This window comes from Labrus bergylta, chromosome 1, assembly GCF_963930695.1.
Source record: "Labrus bergylta chromosome 1, fLabBer1.1, whole genome shotgun sequence".
NCBI classification, from domain to species: domain Eukaryota; kingdom Metazoa; phylum Chordata; class Actinopteri; order Labriformes; family Labridae; genus Labrus; species Labrus bergylta.
Genome location: NC_089195.1, coordinates 2,423,361 through 2,437,500, shown reverse-complemented (window position 1 = coordinate 2,437,500; position 14,140 = coordinate 2,423,361).

Genomic DNA, 14,140 nt, shown 5'->3' with positions numbered 1-14,140 from the left:
AATATTTTAAGCTGAACCTGGAGGAGTATGAATTAATTCTTCTGTATTTTGTAATGTGTTTAAACTAATCATCAATCATTATTACGCTGTTGCTGAATCAATATGAAAAAACAAAGGTGTAATGACGGCGGAGCTTTGTTGAGGCTCTGTTGCAGAATCAGAAAGAAAGTCTAAAAAAGCCTTTCACTCATTGAGGTCATGCAATAAATGTAAGCTAACAGTCCGTATTCTATAGACTCATTTCTTGTCTCCACCAGGGCGGCTTCTTTCTCCTCTCCTGCTTTATGCTCCATTGTGTTTACCACCAGGTTGCATATTTTGTCTGGATGCTGCAGGTTGTGTACAGCTCATTTTTACAGATGTGACACTGAAAACAGCGGGTGCTGCAGGTGTAAACCATGCTGATGGTAAGTCAAAAGCTCAAAGATCACCTCTTTGTAAGAACTGTTCTCAACGTTTTGCAGCCCACCTATGAGAACCCTTCAGTTTCAACAGTGTGAAAATGTGTCTTCTTCAAAAACAACAACAACATCAACAACAAAAACAACAACATTGGCATGAGACATGCAGAGTTTGAGCAGCTTTGTTTTTCTGTTACAGAGAAAACAGTTCTATTTCATTTTTCTATTTGCCTTGCGTCACCATGACATGGCAAGACAGTGTCAAATAATAGTCATTAAAGGATTTTCAGTGGGACAGTGTGTGTGTGTGTGTGTGTGTGTGTGTGTGTGTGTGTGTGTGTGTGTATTGTATAATGTTGGTGTTGGAGTTATTGACATCAGTCTGTGGTGATGCGTCTCCTGCTGACCTGCAGGGACACGTAATGTCTCGGAGGAGTCATGAAGACAATAATCCCTCCCATGAAGTCATGAACTCATATCATGATCTAAATTTAGAAGTAAGACAATAACGTTGTTATGTGTCTATGTGTTACCTTGGTGTGAAGCATGAAATATGTTGACAACCCTGCTTTGATTAAGCATTTCATTTCAAAATCAATTCAACTTTTCTTTTTTTTCTGTCCTTGTAGTGCATTGGTCTTATAGTGTGTGTGCACATTGTGAGTCTTTGTAGGTTTGTAAGATGTGAGTGTGTGCTTGTCAATGAGTGTGTGTGTTTTTAAAAATCTTAAAAGTCACAGTATCCTAGCTATAGCTGCCAAATAATCCTCACAGTTTCCATTTGTCCATCAGTAAATGAGTGTTATATGCAAATATCTGTGTGTGTGTGTGTGTGTGTGTGTGTGTGTGTGTGTGTGTGTGTGTGTGTGTGTGTGTGTGTGTGAGCATCTGCATTTAAAAAAGTGTGGGCTGATGATGTGTGTTTTGTGTATGTGTAAGGGTTAAGTTAGTATAATAGAGGAGACGTGTCAGTCATAATTGTGTGTGTGTGTGTGTATGTCTCTGTGTGTCCATGGCGTGTGCATGCTACTTAAGAAATTAACATTTTTTGAAAGGGAAGAAGATGTCGTTTCCTAATGAGAGAGGGCATGTGCATCTCATTATGCCATCATTTGCATAATTACCCAGCATCCTTTGTGATCATGACACGCACATGTGGGTGTTTGTATGTGTGTGTGTTTGTGTGTTTTTGTGTTGTTTAAGGAGAGATTCTTTTTCTCTGTCCTTTTATTGTCATTAACAATTCACCTTCACATTTTCTGTCTTTTACCTTTCTCACACTCCTTTTTTTCTTCATTAACACTTTTTTTTATTGCCTCACCTACAGGTCATCCATCTTTTTAATAAATCTGACAGCAAGATGCAGAAAAATCTCTAAAGCAGACATCTAGTTTGAAGCTTGTTTTTCAAATCCTATCTTGTTTTCCACCTCAAAAAGCTGATCAGGCAGATAAACAATATAATTCTCCTCTCCAGCCCTCACAGCCAATGTGGTCTAAACTTTTTTTTGTTTTCCAGCCAGAAGTTTTGGACTGTCTCTGCACCGTGTACAGGGAGTAAACACTGTGGTAATGTGTGGGTGACAACAGCGTTCCTGTTGGAAAAAGCAGCAGTTATTGCAGCACCTGATGCCAGGCCTTGACACATGCTGACGGCTCTATAGTACAGGATTTTACACACATTTACACATCCTGATTAGATATGCATTGCCTCATCATATAGATAGTTTGTTTTGCAAAATATAGTTTGAACAATTGAAACTCACAGAATAGCTAGTTTGGTTTCTGAAGATGTTTTTAGTTTCTCCTAAAATCTTCTCCTTAATTTCTCATGACACCATGTGCACTCTGAAACAAGAGATCAAACTTATTGTACATTGAAATGCTGTGATGGTTTACACAAAGAGAAAAGTCTATTCAGTGTGAACCATTTTGTACGGTGGCTGGTAGGGGTCAAACGCTCAGCAATTTTGCCTTTTGACAGACAGGATAAGGAAAGAGGAGAGCAAATTTACTCCAAACTATCACGCATATCAACCAATCAATCATTATCTGTAAACCATATTTCATAACAAATGTTATCTCAAGACACTTTACAAAAGAGCCTACTCATTGTTAGTTACTGTAACAAAAGAGCAACGGCCTTACTCATTGTTTTGTTATCTAAAAAGACCCAACATGAATCCATCATGAACACTAAGCAACTTTTAACATAGTTACAGTGGCAAAAAAAAACTTCCTTTAAGAGGTAGAAACATCAGATAGAACCAGACTCATGATGAGACAAACAGTGCAACAACAACAACAATAATTAAGACAAATGTATAGCTGCAATGTCAGTAATAATGGTAAATGTTTGTGTAGTATTAGCAGTAACTAAGTATATCAACAGACCGATCAGACAAATATTAACATTAATGTTGATTATAGCTGTTGAATTTGAGCAGCTCTAAGATACACTTTTATATTTATAATAATAATAATAGCATAGACAGACTTCAAACAGCAAATCCAGTGAAGAAATAAAGTTAATAATAGACAACAAACACATTGTCAAATGATTCATCCTCAAATTAGGATTAGATTTCAATTCCATGTTCACCAGCTTCGAGTTCCACATTTCACAGGGAAAAGACATCATGCTGATTAAGGTGTACACATTTCTTTTAATGTGATACAAATAAAAAAAATCAAAATCATTGCCTGCCATGTAAAGCCTTTTATAGGTGATTTCTCTGGTGAGAACATCTTTCTTTGCTGACCACTTTACTCTGTGTTGAGGTGTGTGTCAGCTTGTTTTTAATTTCTGAACTGTAATTTATTGTTTGCAAGCTTGGACACATCTCTAATTTACAGGCAGTGTACAAATGGTGGGGGTTAAAGCAAAATTATTCTCATCAACTTTATCACGTACACACTAAAAGAGAATATTCTTCACTTACACACTACTACATCTTTAATAAACAGATCAGGCAAGAGTTAAAGCAGCATTTGGAATAATCTCTGCCCACTAACACACCAGAGAGCTCTCATACATGATCCTTAGCTTCCACTGGAAAGGCATTTGTCAGTCAGTATACGTTTACATGTTAAGTTGAGCCCCTGTTCTTGTCATAGTATACAAGCACCGAGTGAAAATCGATTCATTGACTCCACCACAGTACGTGGCTGATTCCCCCTTTTGTCAGCTAGTTACATTTGACCTTCTTTGTTATTATTTTATTTTATACATTATATGACCAGGAAGTCCCTCTGAGATTAAAAGTCTCTTTACAAGAGAGACCGGCCAAGGTAGCAAAACCAATCTCCAAACAGATTAAAGGACAACATTAACACAACATGGGGAAATCACAACTGTATAAAAAAATGACATAAATACCACAACATGAGAAGTTTTTAAGTATTTAAATACACAATGGCCTTTCATAAAAACAACCACATGCCTCTGTCCACGCCTTCTTTATTAAGCTCTTAAATTGGTTTAGTGATATCGGTTTTCTTCCCGTTGACCTTGATAACAGCTTAGCAAGTGACAGACTGGGTGTATGTTGAACGTTGAAAACATGGACACCTTTACAGCTCTGCACATTTACTAAATACTGTACGTTTTACTTTTGGTACAAGTCCGATGCACGCTATCCCTCTAGCTAGTGGTGGTATCTTTGAGCTCTCTTAGGCTCCTCAAGATCATTGGTTGACGGCCTGCCAGAACAGTACGATTTCAGTCCAACTAACATGCATTTTAAAAGTCCTGTTTTAGTTGGACTAACACAATAAATCGACTTTTTGTAACTGCATGTAAACATACTGAATGTAAACAGGCACGCTCACAAAATGCAACTGATTGTTTCATATAAAACAGCAGCGCTCCATAAAGGCTGAAAACGCAGTTGGACACCAGAATAATAGCTGAACTGCTGTGTTCAAATGCAGAATTTAGCTGCACATGAACTGATAGCATAAACAAGGTCAGTAATAAGTTATTTAGCCAGGGCGGCTGTGGCTCAGTAGGTTGGTCGTCTCTCAAGGGGGTTTGATCCCCAGTTCATAAATGGTAAATGATAAATGGACTTGAGTTTGTATAGCGCTTTTCTAGTCTTCTGATTACTCACTTTACACCACAGGTCCCACCTACACATTCATAAACTGATGGCAGAGGATGCTATGTAAAGTGAGCATTTCGGGGTTAAGTGTCTTGCCCAAGGACACATCGGACATGTGGCTGCAGGAGCTGAGGATTGAACTCCCCACCCTCTGGTTAAGAGACGACCAACTCCATCAAACAACCAGAAGTGATTTTGCTAGGACCCACTCATCGGCATTTCCTCATGTTCCAAACCCCAGTGGCATTGATTTGGCACTCAAGGCAAGAATCTTGCCCAAAGGTCAGGTTTCCTTCCTTTATGACCTCCTGTTCACAACTGACGAGTCCGCGGTAAAAAAAGATCAAGGCTGATTGGGAAAGCGAATTACAAACCAACCTTTCTGAGGATTTCTGGGAAAAGGCGCTTGGGGCTGTTAATTCTTCTTCTAGCTGCAGTTTAGAGTGCTCCACAGACTTCATTACAGCAAATATAAACTCTCCAGAATATTTCCGGATACAATTGATGAAACTTGTGGTAGATGCTCTCAGGCTCCTTGCAACCTGACTCACATGTTTTAGTCCTGTTCTAAATTAGTTAATTATTGGCAGTCCTTCTTTAAGTCCATCTCCGACATTTTAGGTATAAACTTCAATCCATCCCCACATATAACTATTTTCAGTAGGTCTCCTGACGATCTTGCCACCTCGACCACTCAGGACAATGTTATTGCTTTTGCCTCTTTAATTGCCCGCAGGAAAATCCTTCTCTTATGGAAATCTTCACAACCTCCCTCCTTCAAAGGCTACACGATGTCTTATTTCTCCTTAAGTTGGAGAAAATTAAATTCTCTCTTAGAGGGTGCTCTGATAGGTTTTACACTCACTGGAGACCTCTGCTTCAATATTTTGAGAAACTCTCACCTGACGAGGTATTGTAGTAGTACACCTTCGCCTGCCGATACTGATCCTGTCCTCTCGTGCCTGTCCAGCCGCCCCCCCCCCCACTTTTTTTTTCTCCCCTTGAGTCAGGGCAAACCTGTGCGTAATTAAACACCAAATTTTATGTTCCGACCATACTTCTTTCTGTGCGCGGGTTCTTCAGCCGCTTAAGTGGTAGACTGGATGTGAGCAGCTGTTGTCTTCCCTTTTATTGATCAAGTTGAGCAGTGTCCGTGAGTGTTTTTGTCTCTTTTACAGGTTATACTGTTTTTCCTATTTACCTATGTGGTATGCTCATAACGACTTTCATTCCTGTCAATGTTGTTTGTTCATTTATTTATTCATTTTTTTATTTATGTTTGTCTCGTCAATTTTCATTATTATTATTTATTTGTTTTTATTTGGTTATTGTATTTTATTTATTTTTTCTGTGAAGTTTTCCAGTCTTGCACTTTTATTCTTGTCTTTAAACTAAGAGGTCTATTTGTTGGTCTGGGAGGGTTGTTTACAGGGCGAAGGGATAATGAGTTTTTGAATGTTTCTGAGGAAAAAAGAAAAATGTTGACTGCATCCCAATTGCACTGTATGTTTTGAACTTGCTTTAATAAAAATATGTTGATAAAAAAAAAAACAACCAGAAGAACGTGATATGCTTTGTGACGCTGTTAGCAAGAAGAATAATTCTGCTGAACTGGAAATAAAAAAAATCCTCCAGTTTATCAAGCTTTAATGAATGATGGAATGAAGCATTTGCAGTTAGAAAAAATAAAATTTACCCTGAGAGGAAAGATAAATATGTTTTACTCAATATGGCAGCCATTTATAGACTACTATAACAAAAACAACCCCATGAAAAAATAACAATTTAGTCAAATCCAGAGCAATTGACATCCTCCAAGTTGTATTATTATTACTATTTAAATCTATTTTTTATCTTATTATTTTAGTATTATATTTGTTTTTACTTATGTTTTTTATATCTTATCCTTTTATTTATTTATTCTCATTTAGTTTTTTGTGTTGGTTTGAGGTATGAATAAACATGTCTCAGATGTATTTGTTTTATCTGTATTTAAAAAAAAAGAGACAACCAACTCTACCAACTCTAGCCGCAGCGGCCCTGAATCAACATGTCTGATGAGTCCTGATGGGTAAGACCCCGGATTGCTCCCACTGTTTAGTTGGCGGCGTATGGATGTGGATAAGTAAGAAAATGGATTAGCATGAATTTTGCAAGAATTATGATCGCTAAAGGATAAATGTATAACTTTTGGTCGAGCCTGTCGCTTCACACACACATTTCACTATCCACAGGCCAGAATGGAAACTGAAGATTCTGTGATGACAGAACAGGATTACATCATTTTTAAACGCCCATGTATTAGTTTGGCCATTTTAGAAAAAGAAGGGATATAATCTGGGTGTGGAGTTTAAAACAAGCAACTCTGTCCACTCCCATCAATGTGCCCTTGAGCAAGGTTGTCTCTCACATCCATCTGTGCTCCCACCTCCGTTTATTCCTCTTCCTCTACCCCTCCTCCTTCCTTCCAACCAATCCTCTTGCTTCCCTGTGGCTCATCAATATATCAACCACCGTGATTCCCTCTTTATCCCACTCTCGGAGGCAGCGCCGGGAACATCAAATATTTAGAGACAGGCGGTCTAGTGCAACAGCCCGGCAACCTCTCGTCTGAGAGAGAGACGATCAGAAAGAACAGAGTCCTTCCCCTCTCTCTCTTTCTCACTGCCACTGCAGGAAGGGGAGACTAGGGAAGAGCCCGGAGGGTAGGAGAGCCCCATCTTCCCTGTGGGTATCAGTGAGCGTGTGTCGGGGGTCATCACAGGGTGAACAGTGCGGTCTGAATGTCAAAACACTGAGGAAGTCGATGTGGTGAGCGCAGAGGAAGACAGAGGAGGCCACATAGAAAAACATGAGGAGGAGGAGAGATGTGGTGTCAGTGTGGGAGGAAATCTTCAAATTGGGTTTAGCACATTTTTCTTTGTGGATGTTTGGGGTTAGGTCTGCATCTGTTTGACCAGTTTATGATGCAACAAAGAGAGAAACACGCAGCCAGACAGAGTCTCAGACGACGTCGTTTGCCCTGTTGATTTTTGCAACAGTCAATGCTTCCTTCCAGCTCTCAGTTCTCAACACTGTGAACTCCTACTGTATGTGTGTGTGTGTGTGTGTGTGTGCGTGTGTGTGTGTGTGTGTGTGTGTGTGTGTGTGTGTGTGTGTGTGCCTTTACCTTTGTGTAGACTCATTCTTTACCTCTCACACTGAAGTAATGAGCAGACAAACCGGCATGACAGTGAGCAAGGAAAAGAAATACGTCTCTTCAATGTTTAAGAGCTAACAACAGATTGTGTTTTGTCCTGTTGTGTAACAACACACAGGTTGATCCAGTCAAAACAACGAATGATATTTCTCAGTAATCACTTCATCTGTAAAAAATAAATGACTTTTCTAAGTTGGTGAAAGGAAGCCACTGAACTCTGTGAGCAGAAATAGTATGCAGTTGCACAGTGTAACAGAGGCGTACACCATCCTAATGCATTACGAGCTTTTTCATGGTAGGAGACACAGACTTTAATTTACAATGTCTGTTCAGGGGTCAAAATACAGTTGGACACTCCTCTGCTTGAACATCCTGCAAACATACACAACCACCCACTCCAACAGTATCTGTTGTGCTGACAGCCAAAATCGAAGGACAGTAAAAACCCCCAAAATAAAAAAATAAAAAAGGAAAACTGTCACGGATAAAATGGCAGAGAGGCAGAAAGAAAAAATCAGTAGAAATCTGTGAAAGAAAGAAGTGCAGAACATGTTTTATTTGTGCTGTGCTTTACTGTGTGTGTGTGTGTGTGTGTGTGTGTGTGTGTGTGTGTGTGTGTGTGTGTGTGTGTGTGTGTGTGTAAAACAACATTCCATTCATTCCTAAAGCACTAAACCAGCAGCACAAGAGCACCAGTTAGAGCCCTGAAAACACTCGTGCGCACACACACACACACACACACACACACACACACACACACACACACACACACACACACACACACACACGCAACAACCGTACAACCACAAACACACAGCTGAGTCTCTTTACCAAACTGGGCCTCCAGAGTTAACTAGAAAATGTGACGCAGTAGTCGTCAAGTATTGTGGTGCACATGGTGAGTATAGGAGGAGAAGCCACAGTGATAAGTCAGACTCATGACCAAATATTTACACAACACCTTTTCATTTTATAAATCACAACTCAATACAAGGAAAAAAAAGGATAATCTAATATATTCTCATAATTTATTAAACTGACTTTTAAACTGACTTTTCTGTCCCAGTAGAAGATGACTCACACATTTTCTGGTTTCCTTCCCAACACCCAATGTCCTAATCAGAGTTATGGCAATCAAATCAAATCATATCTTTGTGATTATTTTTAATAAGATTGGAATCCACTGGAAAAAAACATGATGTCTGATGCCAAAGAAAAGCCGTGTCACTCATCCCTCTTATAAAGGACATGTTGGAAGCTTTATTGATCAAATGAAGAAATCAAGAGAATGTTTAAGAAATCCAATAAAGATAAGAGATCTCGGCTCTAGCCCCCCGCAACCCGAACGGGAAAAGGCGGTATAGATACTGTAATGGATGGATGGATAGCAAAATGGTTGAATTAACAGAAAAGTGGGACTGATGGTTGGGCGGTTGGTTTTGTTCAGACTAAACCTCAACCACAATTGGATGGACTGAATAATAATCACTCTTTGAATACTATGTTCTTCAAATCCGAGCATTGTAACTGTGAGCATGTTATGCTGACAGCACCAGTTAGCCTTATGCATCATTCCCACTTACTATACTACAATGCTGATCTTGTCTCTACTTGCTTGAAACTATTTTTTTTTTTGGTAGAAGCCATCCTGCACGAGACTAGTAATATGAAATAAGCTAACATCTATAGCAGCTCATTTTCTTTCATCAATCAGCCCATATTGGCAGAGGATCCTCTGTTTGCACAGTTTGTTTCCTGTTGAAGATGACATGACTGCAGTTTCACATTCAGAACATTCATGTGATGCTATGATGAAAAAAATATTTATTGTGTTAGTCCGACTAAAACCTGGACATGTTAGTCCGACTGAACCTGCACTTGGTTGGATTTCTTGATATTGGACTAACACACCCCAATAATGTGAATGGGAATCGATTTTCTACTTTTCATGTATCCACCTCAACCAGCCCTTAACTGGCCTTTATGTTCTGCAAATGTTCCACAGTCCCTTACTAACTTCACCCAAAAATATTTAGTAATTGATCCTCAAAAATCCATGCAACAGGGGAAAAAAGACTCAGAAATTGACCAACTAAAATCACACATCCTAAGACGAGAATTTAACTCCAGTAATATATATTTTAAACCCACAAAAATCTTTCGGACACCATGCAAATAGATTTATTGGGCATGTTGAGCACTGCTACTTTCCATATCACTCTCTCGACATAATGAGTATATCATTTTCATGTATGCTTTCAACAATAAACTGATTGCCAAGATTGCCTTTACATGCTCACCTTGTGATGTGAGAACTCCAATAGTGCTCCAACAACACACATCTTTTGTCTCAAGTCCAAATAACAGCTCTCCAACTACACTTCTGTTTCTGCAAGAAAGAAATGAAGCTATGAAGAAAGTCCCGTTGCTTGGTCACCAAACTTGGGTGCTTGGTGTTATTTTGATGCCCTGGTTGACATGGCCTTGTACTGTTGTTGGCTAGCATCTACTTGTAAGTTACCCACTGTGACCGTGGCTGGATCATCATGAAAATCCAAACCTTAAACATCGTCTTACTTTCTCCTTTTTCTGCTCACTCCAGGATCTGTCTCCTTCCTCTGTGGTTATTAAAAGTAGAGCCACTTAGTTTGCTGCACACATCACAGAGGTTAGCTGACCAGATGTTTCCACTAACCTTATTTTGTTTTTCTTTTTTCTCATGCTGCGCCCCCCTGGGGAGGCACACCTCACCATTTGAAAACTGCTTTCATAGACTATAGTTTAATTAGACTATAGACTATTGTTGTGACAGTCTGATGAGCCAAAGTTAGCTGCATAATTTTAAGCTATGTATGCAAACTTTTAGCTAGGTGTCAAAGGTTTCTTAACAGGATCCTGTCAGCTGACAACAACGTGGCTGTTAAATTTGACTGTTCATTTTGTGTTACTTTAAAGTCTTCATATGTGATTTTTCACACTTAAATGTAGAAATCAAGTATATCCTCTGAAAATAACTCTGTGAGTCATGACTGTCTACAATGGGTGTAACACCCGAGTCCCACTGTCTGTGATGTTTTCAGAGTTTTCAGAGTCCTATCTTCAGTTTGTTTACATCGCCTGGACGGCCAGCTGACTCCTCCCCTCGTGTATAAAAGTTGTTTAATTGAGGGACTAGAGAAAAGAAGAATAACATACTGTACTCACTGCTTAACTGTGTTTCTAGATCACGCTCATTTCAGGTAAATTTACATGCAGTGTGAAGATACCAGCATAATAAATATCGCTAGCATTAGCATGCTAACACAACAATGCAGCGTGAGTTGTTTTGGTTTCATGCAGGTGCTCAAGGGCGACATCTGCTGGATCAAAAAAATCACATGATAAGAAAGACTAGTTATTAAGATATTAAAGGGACTTTCTGTAGATATTGATGCTGTTTACAATAGTCAATAGTGCTGATTGTTAAAACATTTAACTGGGCACACAGTGATTACCTCTAGCTTGCTCATAGATGTGTTAGTTGTTGAATCCTGTCAGGACCCTACATTTTGACACAGACTGTTGTTGAGTCACTTTAGTAAGCCTCCTTCCCTTCTTCCTCTGTGATACATGTATATATGTTTTTATTTTTACATAGCATCTATCTTGATTTCATGGGAATTTTTTCAGAGCTACCACACAAATGGATGCTGACATTTCATGTCCTTTTTTTACATAATGTGAATTTGCAGATTGTGTCCTAATTGTGGCCTCACAACTGGTAATGGATTTTTCTAGTGTTCTGACTACTCAAATCACTTTTACAGTGCAGGTCACACCTACACATTCAATTCCATACACACACTGATGGCAGAGGATGCTATGTAAAGTGTCCATCAGTATTAACTCATCCATTCATACACCACCGGAGAAGCAGCAGGAGTAACTTGGGGTTAAGTCTCTTGCCCAAGGACACATCAGACATCAAACCTCTGACCTTCTGATTGAGAGAAAACCAAATCTACTACTGATCCACAGCCGCCCCCTAACTAAATACACTCGGTTTGTAACTGACACAAACAAAACCATTTTCATCAATTGTTTATTTGAATTCTGTGGTTTATACCGTCTCAGACAAGTTCTTTCATTAGCGTATACAAAGAAGCATAAGGAAGTTATTTAAGCCGTTTCATTGCCCAGAGTCAGTGCAGACATCTTCTTGCTCAACCCAGAACAACAACAAGTGAACCAAAGCCTTTCCTCTATCTACAAAGAAAAGAGAAAGCCAAGATGTTCCAAGAAAATCCTCATGGCTTCAGGTCTGGCAGATGGGGGATGATGAAATAGTCAGAAACATTGTGGTAATAATTTGCTTCTGCCACTGTTATTCTTTTCATGCCATTGTCATGTCATCATCAAAAGAAGTGTGCAGCTCCACTCCTTACATTTTGGTGATAAATAATTTTGCTAATGAGGTTTTACATTGGAAAAAGTTTACTGGGTAATCATCTAACAGTGTATTTACTATTTGTCTTCTTTATACTCATTCATTTCTTTTTTGCTGTGATTCTCTGGGAAAGATTGTTTTTGATGTTGTTTTGCTTTTTGTCCATTTAGCTTTGACTGTTGCTGGTAGCATTTTTGTTCCTCCTCTGTTGAATAAAAAATCTGCTGTTGTTGTCCTTTGTGTGAGAAGATATTTCACTGGAAGATGTCAAGTAATGGGGCCAGAATAATGTGGAACAACAAATGCAGCGTTTTCGCCCCAAAATGCTGAACAACTCAGATCAGCATGAGAGATTTACAACTTTATGAAAAAAAACACCTCAGGTAGAAAGGAGATCAGTTAACATTTCACCTAAAATCTACACATTTAAAAACCAAAATGTAGCATATGGCGAACACCATTGTTGGTTTATTGTTGGTCTACAGGTGTGTTCGATCTACTGTATTTTTTTTATGTCATTTCAAACTGTATATCAATTCAGAGTGAAGGTGTTTAAAATGTGGAAATAATGTCAAAATATTCAAATGCTGTGTCATCAGTCTAAAGAGAAAAATTTGATTAGAAAAATAAAATGCAGCAAAAAAATAATATTACAAATGTTTAGACAAAAGAATCCACCTTTCATGACAGCCCCATAAAATACCTTTTATCTTTGTCAATAAACGATTAGGAAATTATTTTTTTGTACTTTTCTAACCAAAAGTCAGTCATTAAGGCAGGTTCTATGAGTTACACTGAAATATTTCACCTTTGGCTCTTTTACACCAGCTGAAACAGGATTCTTAGAAACAAATAGATCCACTGATGAGATATTGCCCCATGTGATGGAATCACAAACAAAACCTAGTTACTTGTGAGTATGCAGGAATCCGCAATGTTACACAAATGACTAAATGCTTTCTAAGGTTCTTGCTAAATTTTCAATAAGCTCTTTTTCTTATTGTTGTGAGTCAGATCACAGTATCTATATCTTTTAAATAGAACAACTGGATTAGAATTAGTTGAAATAAATAAAGTACAAATATAAAAAGAGTTAAAGTTTAAAATCTATTAATTGTTTAATTGTTTAATGAAAGGCAGCTGTAAACAGGTGTTTCTTCAACCTGGATTTAAAAGAGCTGAGAGTTTCAGCAGACCTGCAGTTTTCTGGGAGTTTGTTCCAGATATAAGAAGCATAGAAACTGATACTAGTACTCTGACTATGTGAACTGGTAACTCTCTACAGCAACCAGATCAATTTCCATTCTTTGATCTGTACTGGTACTGAAATTGGCACCCAACCCAACCCGAGCTACTGCCGTGGTTTATCTATGAGGGAAAAGTTAGAACTGGTCACATAATATTGAAATGACTGATACTAAAGTAACACTCATTTCATTAAATAACTTTAAACACTGAAACAGAAGAACAAAACATGCTACCCATGTTCTGATTGCCTATAGTTTTAAAACTGTATGTGTGTGACTGTGCAGATGCATGTCTCTGTTGATCTATAGTAATTTATGGGGGGACTAACAGCATGTAATTGTTCGTGTGTGTGTGTGTGTGTGTGTGTGTGTGTGTGTGTGTGTGTGTGTGTGTGTGTGTGTGTGTCTTTGTGTGTCTGCATGGAGAGTTAGAAAAAGACAAGGGAGCACATATGGCCTGAACAGTCGGGGATGGAACTCCCACATGACTCTGCAGATAAAAATAAAAACGGGTAAGGGAGAGAGAGAGAAAGAGAGAGAGAGAGGGAGCGAGAGGAGAGAGAGAGAGAGGGAGAGAGAAAGAGAGAGAGAGAGGGAGCGAGAGGAGAGAGAGAGGGAGAGAGAAAGAGAGAGAGAGAGAGAGAGAGAGAGGGAGAGAGAAAGAGAGAGAGAGAGAGAGAGAGAGAGAGGGAGAGAGAAAGAGAGAGAGAGAGAGAGAGAGAGGGAGAGAGGGAGTGAGAGGAGAGAGAGAGAGGGAGAGAGAAA